Source organism: Dama dama, chromosome 2 (assembly GCF_033118175.1).
Source record: "Dama dama isolate Ldn47 chromosome 2, ASM3311817v1, whole genome shotgun sequence".
Taxonomy (NCBI): Eukaryota; Metazoa; Chordata; class Mammalia; order Artiodactyla; family Cervidae; genus Dama; species Dama dama.
In genome coordinates this window covers 25,264,084-25,272,137 of record NC_083682.1, presented here as the reverse complement: position 1 = coordinate 25,272,137, position 8,054 = coordinate 25,264,084, and positions in this window count along the sequence as shown.

Sequence of the window (8,054 nt, the reverse complement as noted above, 5' to 3'; positions counted from 1 at the left end):
AGCACTGTTATTTATTAAAAAAAAAAAAATTCAACATGCAAAAAACCAAACTGGTCCTAGCAAATGGGCCACTGGTTTTTGGAAATTCCAGACCTGAACCTTGGCCTGATCCATTTCATCACTGTGGAGCACTGCTCACAGCTGACGTCTTCCTGCAGGCTAACCTACCCTCCAGTCAAACTGCAGTTCTCTGAGACAATTTTTAAGGGTCCAGAAAGACAAAAAGACAGCAAGCTGTGAAGTGGGGGACTGACCCCAGTCTATCAGCCTTCAAAGCCTGCACTTTTTCCAGTTCCCAAAGGACGCTCAACATTAGCATAAAATTATACAGCGTTGGGAGATGTAGGTAAATAAGTCTGCTCTCTCCACATCACAGATTACACTCTATCCAAAACTACAGTTCAGAGGAGTTGAGTGACTTGCTTAAGATCACACCATGCATGGTAGCTCCTACTACAGAAATCAAAAAGCTCACAAGAGATTTGCTCATATTAATAAGACCATTTCCTTGTAATCAAATCACAATTCATGTTTCCAAGTATTTTTTACATATGTTGCTTTGCGTGGTCTCTCACGATCAGTGAAATTTAGGCCACAAACATTACCAGCCCCTTTCAGAGAAGGAATCTGAGGCTTAGAGAGGTTCAGGGGTCTACACTAGGGCACAGAGGCAGAAGGTGCCACAGCCAAGGCTAGGGCCCAGTCCTTGTATTCTACTCCAGTTGGAAAACTCTATGCCCAGGCCTAGGATAAAAGCCTTTAAGATGTTTGTGTGCTGGGAGCAGACAGACAGGAAAACAAAGAGGAGACCCAATATGTAGTAGCAGAGCCAATAAACTAGGCAGTAAGCCTTCAATGATGATGTATTTACTGATTCTAATCAGAGATAAGAGTGTGTTATCTTTGAGTATTTTCCCTCTTCCAAGTATCTTTCTCAAGCATTTCTATAAATAAAGTCCTTAAAAAAGGCCTCAAGTTCTAGGGCTTCCAAGAACACTGGACGTGTGCCCCCGACACTGAGCACAGAACCTCCTTCAGGGGTGGGAGGAAGAATAGGGTGGAAAGATGCAGACTCTGCTGGTAAAAAGAAACAATTTCCTGGCCAAACCATCTGGTTACTGGGAATCTCTTTCCCCAGAGTGATTAAAATCAGGAAAAAACAACATGAAAAATGAAAAACTGAAAAATTAAAAAAAAAAAAAATGAACAATGCTCTGCCTGGATTTGTTTGGGTTATAATAACATGTAATAATAACTGTTCAACAACTCAGATATGCAAATGATACCACTCTAATGGCAGAAAACAAAGAAAACTAAAGAGCCTCTTGATGAAGGTGAAAGAAGGAAGTGAAAAAGCTGACTTAAAACTCAACATTCAAAAAACTAAGATCAAGCCATCTGGTCCTATCACTTCACTGCAAATAGATCTGGGAAAAAGTGGAAACAATGGCAGATTTTATTTTCTTGAGCTCTAAAATCACTATTGACGGTGACTGCAGCCACAAAATTAAAAAAGACACTTGCTCCTTCGAAGAAAAGCTATGACCAACCTAGACAGCATGTTAAAAGCAGAGACATCACTTTGCCCACCAAGGTCAGTATAATCAAAGCTATGATTTTTCCAGTAGTCATGTATGGATGTGAGAGTTGGACCATAAAGAAGGCTGAGCATCAAAGAATTGACGCTTTTGAATTCTGGTGTTGGAGAAGACTCTTGAGAGTCCCTTGGACTGCAAGGAGATCAAGCCAGTTAATCCTAAAGGAAATCAGTCCTGAATAATCATTGGAAGGACTGATGCTGAAGCTGAAGCTCCAATATTTTGGCCACCCGACACGAAGAGCCAACTCATTGGAAAAGACCCTGATGCTGGGAAAGATTAAAGGCAGGAGGAGAAGGGGACGACCGAGGATGAGATGGTTGGATGGCATCACCGACTCGATGGATATGAGTTTGAGCAAACTCCCGGAGATAGTGAAGGACAGGAAAGCCTGGTGTGCTGCAGTTCGCAAATGTTGGGTATGACTTAGCCACTGAACAACAATAATAACTATACTGAGTACTTACTGTAAAATGTTAAACATTGTGCTGAGCTCTTTAAGTAAGTGCTCGATAACAGTTATCACCTCACCCAATCCTCACAACATCCCGTCAAGGTGGGTATTTTGATCCCTGTTTTAGTGAGGAGGGAAAAGTGAGTTTCAGAGAGGTTAAATAATTTGCTTAAGGTTATACAGTCAACTTCACTCCAAAGTCCTAACTTGTATCCACACTGTATCCTCTCTCAAGGAAGATGACTGACTAGAAGATGCCTCTCCATCCTCCAAACCCTGAGTTTCACTAAGAAGTGGCCACGGATGGTATGTTACAGATAGGAAATAATTATCACAATGATGGTGGTTCAGCTGGTAAAGAACCTGCCCCCAATGCAAGGGACACAAGAGATGCAGGTTCGATCCCTGGGTCAGGAAGATTCCCCTGGAGAAGGAAATGGCAACCCACTCCAGTATTCTTGCCTGGAAAATTTCATGGACAGAGGATCCTGGCAGGCTACAGTCCACAGGGTCATAAAAGGTCAGACATGACTGAGCACACACACACATACATACACATATCACAATGATACCAAGATAACCAGCATCTAAAAACTCTGATTACCAAATACCTTTCCCTTTTTTCATAAAAAGTAATATCATTTCCTATTATTCAAATTAACTTTTAAACAATTGTACATTTTTATTCCAAAAACTGAATTTGAAACAAAGCTTAGCTCTATTATTTATTGAAAGAGTTAAACTTTAAAGCTTAGCTCTATTTATAAATGCATATGTAGAACTACTTATTTTGTGGGCACATTCATATGCAATTACTCCAGCCAATTTCCATACTGAAAAATATTGTGAGCTTTTATTGAGCATTTGCAATTAAAGCTGAGAGGACAGCTATGCACTAAGTATTTTGTCAACAAAATTAATTATGTACATCCTATCCAATCTCTGTACTATATGATGAAGCAGTGGTAGTGAGCCATTAAACCATAATATGTCGGGGTACCGGGGTACGTTAGGTCAAGTCAGAACCTAAAAACTATGACTTGAGGGGAATTCACAAGTGCCAGTGAGTTAGAAGAAATGTGTAAGGGGAAGAAGTGGGTTTTTAGAGGGGCTTGGTGACTGCCTGTAACACAGTGCAGGACATGCCCCTAGCCCAACTTGGCCTGTCTTCCTGGCTCCCATCTCCAAGACTTGGCAAACAAGAGCAAGCCAGGATTTAACTAACCCACTTAAATTTGACCTCAGTAACCCTTCCAGGAGAAATCGGGCTGCCTCCAGAAACTCTGGAACAGCAGGCTGAAAGCCTCAGAAAAACAGGCAAGTTGTCCAGGTGAAGTCTGTGTCCCTGGAAAAGACAGACAGAGAAAGAGAAAGGACGGTGGTGAGGAACTGAAAGGTTGGTTTTGTTGCTGGGATCCGAGGGCAGGCACTGGGTCCTAGAGCAGGTGCCCAGCATGGCCCCCTAGGCTCAGAGCAAGAGACCTATACATGTGAGCTGAAAGAAAGAAAAATCAGAACTTGGGTTCCTAAGGAAGAAAAATACCTACAGAAAACTTAAAAAAAAAAAAAAAAGTACTATAAAGGTAGGACACAGAAAAAGAGACATTTAGTAATTGAGGGGTGACAGGGAAGTCTCACATTTACAGGAAAAAAAAAGAAAAAAAAGATGATAGTAGTAATAATAAGAACAGCTAACACTTTGTGCCAAACACTGTTTTACTACTTGACTGTAAATTCCAGTAGGACAAGGACTTTGCCTCTTTCACTCACCTATATACACCAAGTACCTACGTCAGGGCTTGGGGCCATAATAGGCATTCAGGATACTATGCTTTAGTGAATGAACAGATAAAACAGAAGTCATGGGGAGGGGAGGGGAGGTGGAAATAGCATTTAGCTAAAAGTAAAAAAAATAAGAAGAAGAAGAATTAAAGGATGATAATTATGAGCTCGTTTCTTTCTAACATTATTGAGCACCAAGTTAAGTGCCAGGCATTGAACTTGACCCTGAAGATAGAGATTAAGACAAGGTATATTCTGGGCTTGGTGAGATGGCGCTTATTCAATCAACCAACACTTATCAAGTCTCTGCTCTGGGCCAGGCATCCAGCTGAGCACTGGGGGGACAGAGATATAAGGAAGTTCCTCTCCCTGCCATTCAGGAGCTCACAGTGGGATGGGTGGGGTGTGTGTAACAGAGACGCACACACAGGGTTATGGTCAGGATGGGGTGTGAGGAACCTACCTAAAAGGGGCCAGCACAGCTACCCTTCCCTACCAGACCCCAAGCGAAGGGTAGCCATCGCTCATCAGAGAGGTTATGGGATTCTTCCATTGACTGGGACTTTTTCATGTAATAATTCCTGCCCCTACTCCCAGGAATCAGCATATATTTTCAATAGTGTGGAACCTGGAAAATGGGCTCTTCCAATCCCAAATAAGTGCTAAACATAAAGACCCTCAGCTTTACCACTGTTTTAAGATCAGATGATACAGTAAGGGGGCTTCCCCGGTGGCTCAGCAGTAGAGAATCCGCCTGCTAATGCAGGAGACATGGGCTCAATTCCCAGGTGGGGAAGATCCCTTGGAGAAGAAAATGGCAACCTACCCCAGTATCCTTGCCTGGAGAATCCCATGGACAGAGCAGCCTGGCGGGCTACAGTTCGTAGGGTCACACAAAGTCAGACAGGACTGAAGAGACCACGCACGCATGCACATGATGCAGTAAGGCAATGAGGACAGAACTTGGACTCCAGTTCTATAAAAATGGCCCTTGGTATTTTGTGTTGTCATTCCCAAAGCATTGTAAAAATTTAGGTGCAATAATTGCTCAATAAATGGCAGCAACTGTTGCTGCAGCAGCTGAGTCTAGAACTGCAAATACCCTTCCAGGGCTCAAAGTTGAGTGGAGTTCCACGCAGGAAGTCACAGGAGAGTTGGAACCAACCTCACACACAGCCCCGCCGGCTCTGACCAATTCTGGCTCCACCCCGTGGTCAGCATAAGTCAACTCCAAGCTCTCCCGCCCTCTCCTGCCTCCCTTGCTAAATCAACCCGCCTTAAACTCTGCCCAAAGTGGACGCGGCACCCTTCATTTTCAGGAAGAGCAACCAACTAGTTAAAAAGCCCAGGGAGGGCTGAGATTTGCTTGGGAGCAGCTGTGATCTAACCCAGCACATGGGGATTTGTGCAATTGAAAGCTGTAGACAGCTGTTTTGCAGAGCCTGTGCTGCAGAAAAGCACAAGCCCGAACTGCCCCCCACTGGGTCAGGAAGTAGAACTGGTGACCCCATTGGGTCAGGAAGTAGAGTTGGTGATAGAGGCACGTGGGAGTGGAGGCAGTAAGAGAGCAAGGGGGAAGTCCTAGGATCCCACTGGCTAGAGCAACCTTTTTCTTAGCCCCTTAGCCTGCCCCAGTGAACAGGGAAGAACTTGTTCTTTTCACACTCTGTGTGTGAGGCTCTGGTGATAATGAAAAGGGATATGATTCCAAATCCCCAATGTTACTTTTGAATCTAGACACATCAGGTGATTCCCAGCTTTCCCCCTTACTGCAGATATCTTTTTTATATTGTTTAATGCTGAATGTGTTACATAACATCTCACCCTCCAAGTTATACTAGCATAATGGTGGCAGCAGAAAATCGAAAGTCAGGCCTTGTTCAGCGAGACACAGATTACACAACATGGTAAACAAAAGACCAGAAACAAATGCACAAATAGTCCCTTGGACTACATAACTAGAAAACACAACTGATGGTAACACAAGAAAAACATTTCAAATCTGTCCCTTCAACCTTTCTTCATGGTTGTGCAGTAAACGTCAGTTTTCAACAGGCTTGTATCTTTCCTTTCCATTCAGGCTGAATTTCAAATCAGACACATGATACAGTGTTGAGTAGAATTGTTTCAGCTTGGTTTCTTTCTTCATTTCCTTTCAAACCCATGAAGGAGTTACTAAAACTTTAAAACTACATCATTTGCCTCTTAATAGGGTCAATTTCCATCCTAGTCGGGCTTCCCTGATGGCTCAGTTGATAAAGAATCTGCCTGCAATACAGAAGACCCTTGTTCGATTCCTGGGTCGGGAAGATCCCCTGGAGAAGGGATAGGCTACCCACACCAGTATTCTTGGGCTTCCCTTGTGACTCAGCTGGTAAAGAATCTGCCTGCAATGCGGGAGGCCTGGGTTTGATCCCTGGATTGGGAAGGTCCCCTGGAGAAGGGAAAGGCTACCCACTCCAGAATTCTGGCCTGGAGATTGGACTGTATAGTCAATGGGGTCTCAAAGAGCTGGACACGACTGAGCAACTTTCACTTTTTTCACTTTCCATCCTAGTCAGTGAGCTGGATTACATTTGGCATGCTTCAGTAAGACAATTGTCATTCAAACAAGGATTACAGATCCCATTTTTTTCTATATTTTGTTATGTTAGAGGAAGCGTTATGTGGTTACAAGAGTGGTCTAAGGTGTCACCAACACTGCTTTTTTAGGAGCTTTCTGAGGCATTGGAATGGGATATATGAAGTGGGGGCAGATAGACCTGGATTATAATCCTGACTCTATAGCTAACTTGGCCATCACTTAAACCTTTTGGTGCCTCAGTTTTCTTCTCTATAAAATGAGGCACAGCTATCCTGTGAAGCAAGTAAGGACCAACCCAAGCACAGTGGAGAACATGGCTTTCAGTGGAAAGCCCTTAAGAGTTAAAGAGACTTGGCTTCAAATCCCAGACCAGCCACTTACCTTAAGACTGGGGTTTGTTAGTTAAAAATGCTCTACTTTGGGGTTGGTAGAGGCAAACTATTACATATAGAATGGATAAGCAGCAGGTTCTACTGGATAGCATAGGGAACTATATTCAATATCCTGGGGTAAACCATAACGGAAAAGAATATAAGGAAGAATGTACATATGTGGACAACTGAGTCACTTTGCTGCAGAGCAGAAATTAACACAGCATTGTAAATCAACTAAACTTCAACTAAAAAATTAAAATTAAAAAAAAAAAGAGGTATTTCACTTTCCAGATGGTAACCCACAGTTAACAACTACGCTGAGTACTGAATGTGATGCCATCTGTGCAGCCTAGTGAGAGGTGGCTGCCCCAAGCATTATTTGTGGCATTCAGACACCTGGGAGAAGGAATGCCCCTGCAGTCACAGACAGGAGCACGGCAGTCACCGGTTCTGAACACAGCGGCATCAGACTGTCGCTTTAAAAAGGATACCCAGCTTGCATTAATAAAAAAAATTAAGGTAGGCTGGGCAGAGGGGGACACCACGCACTGCTATAAACGTTGGTGAGGAAAGGGGAACAATCTGTGAAACAAAGGCTAACTCAGAAGCGCCAACTGCCCCCCTTTGGTTGATGTATATAAAAACTTACACCTTGCTCCAGAAAAGATGCACGGAGCTCAGTAAGTAACAGTTGCTCTGTGCAGTCTAGGGCGGGGCCCTGCCCGGTGATCGCACTTTATTTTAAATCTGAAGGCTCTAGGTGACCGCTGGTTTCTGCACGGCACTGATCCTAAGGCCGGTTTTCAGGTGGCGGCGCGCTCTTGAGCGACACTTGCCTGAAGCCGGGTGGTGGAGAGCAAGAACCGACCCAGCGCGACGCTGACAGTTTGGGGCAGCCACCCTGCGCGCCCTGAGGTTGCGTTCCGCGAAGAGAAAGAACCGCGGTCCGCCACCGGGACTCCCCCGGCCCTACAGCCTGCAGCTACAGCACGGCGACCTTGGCCTCAGTACCAGAGTATCCCCGCCCTTATATCGCGACGGGGAATATAAAACTATCTGGCGCTGCAAGTCATTGACACACATGAATACGAGACAGGACAAGGGGATCGCGGCTCCGGGCTTTACTGGAGCTTAAAAGATGCGAGATTACAAAAGAGGAGGAAGAGCTCAAACCAAACTGTCGATAGATGGGCCCCTTGATCTGGGCGCTATTGGGCAATACGTGCGGTCCCGCAACTCCGGCACAGGTCCCCAGAAAAGGG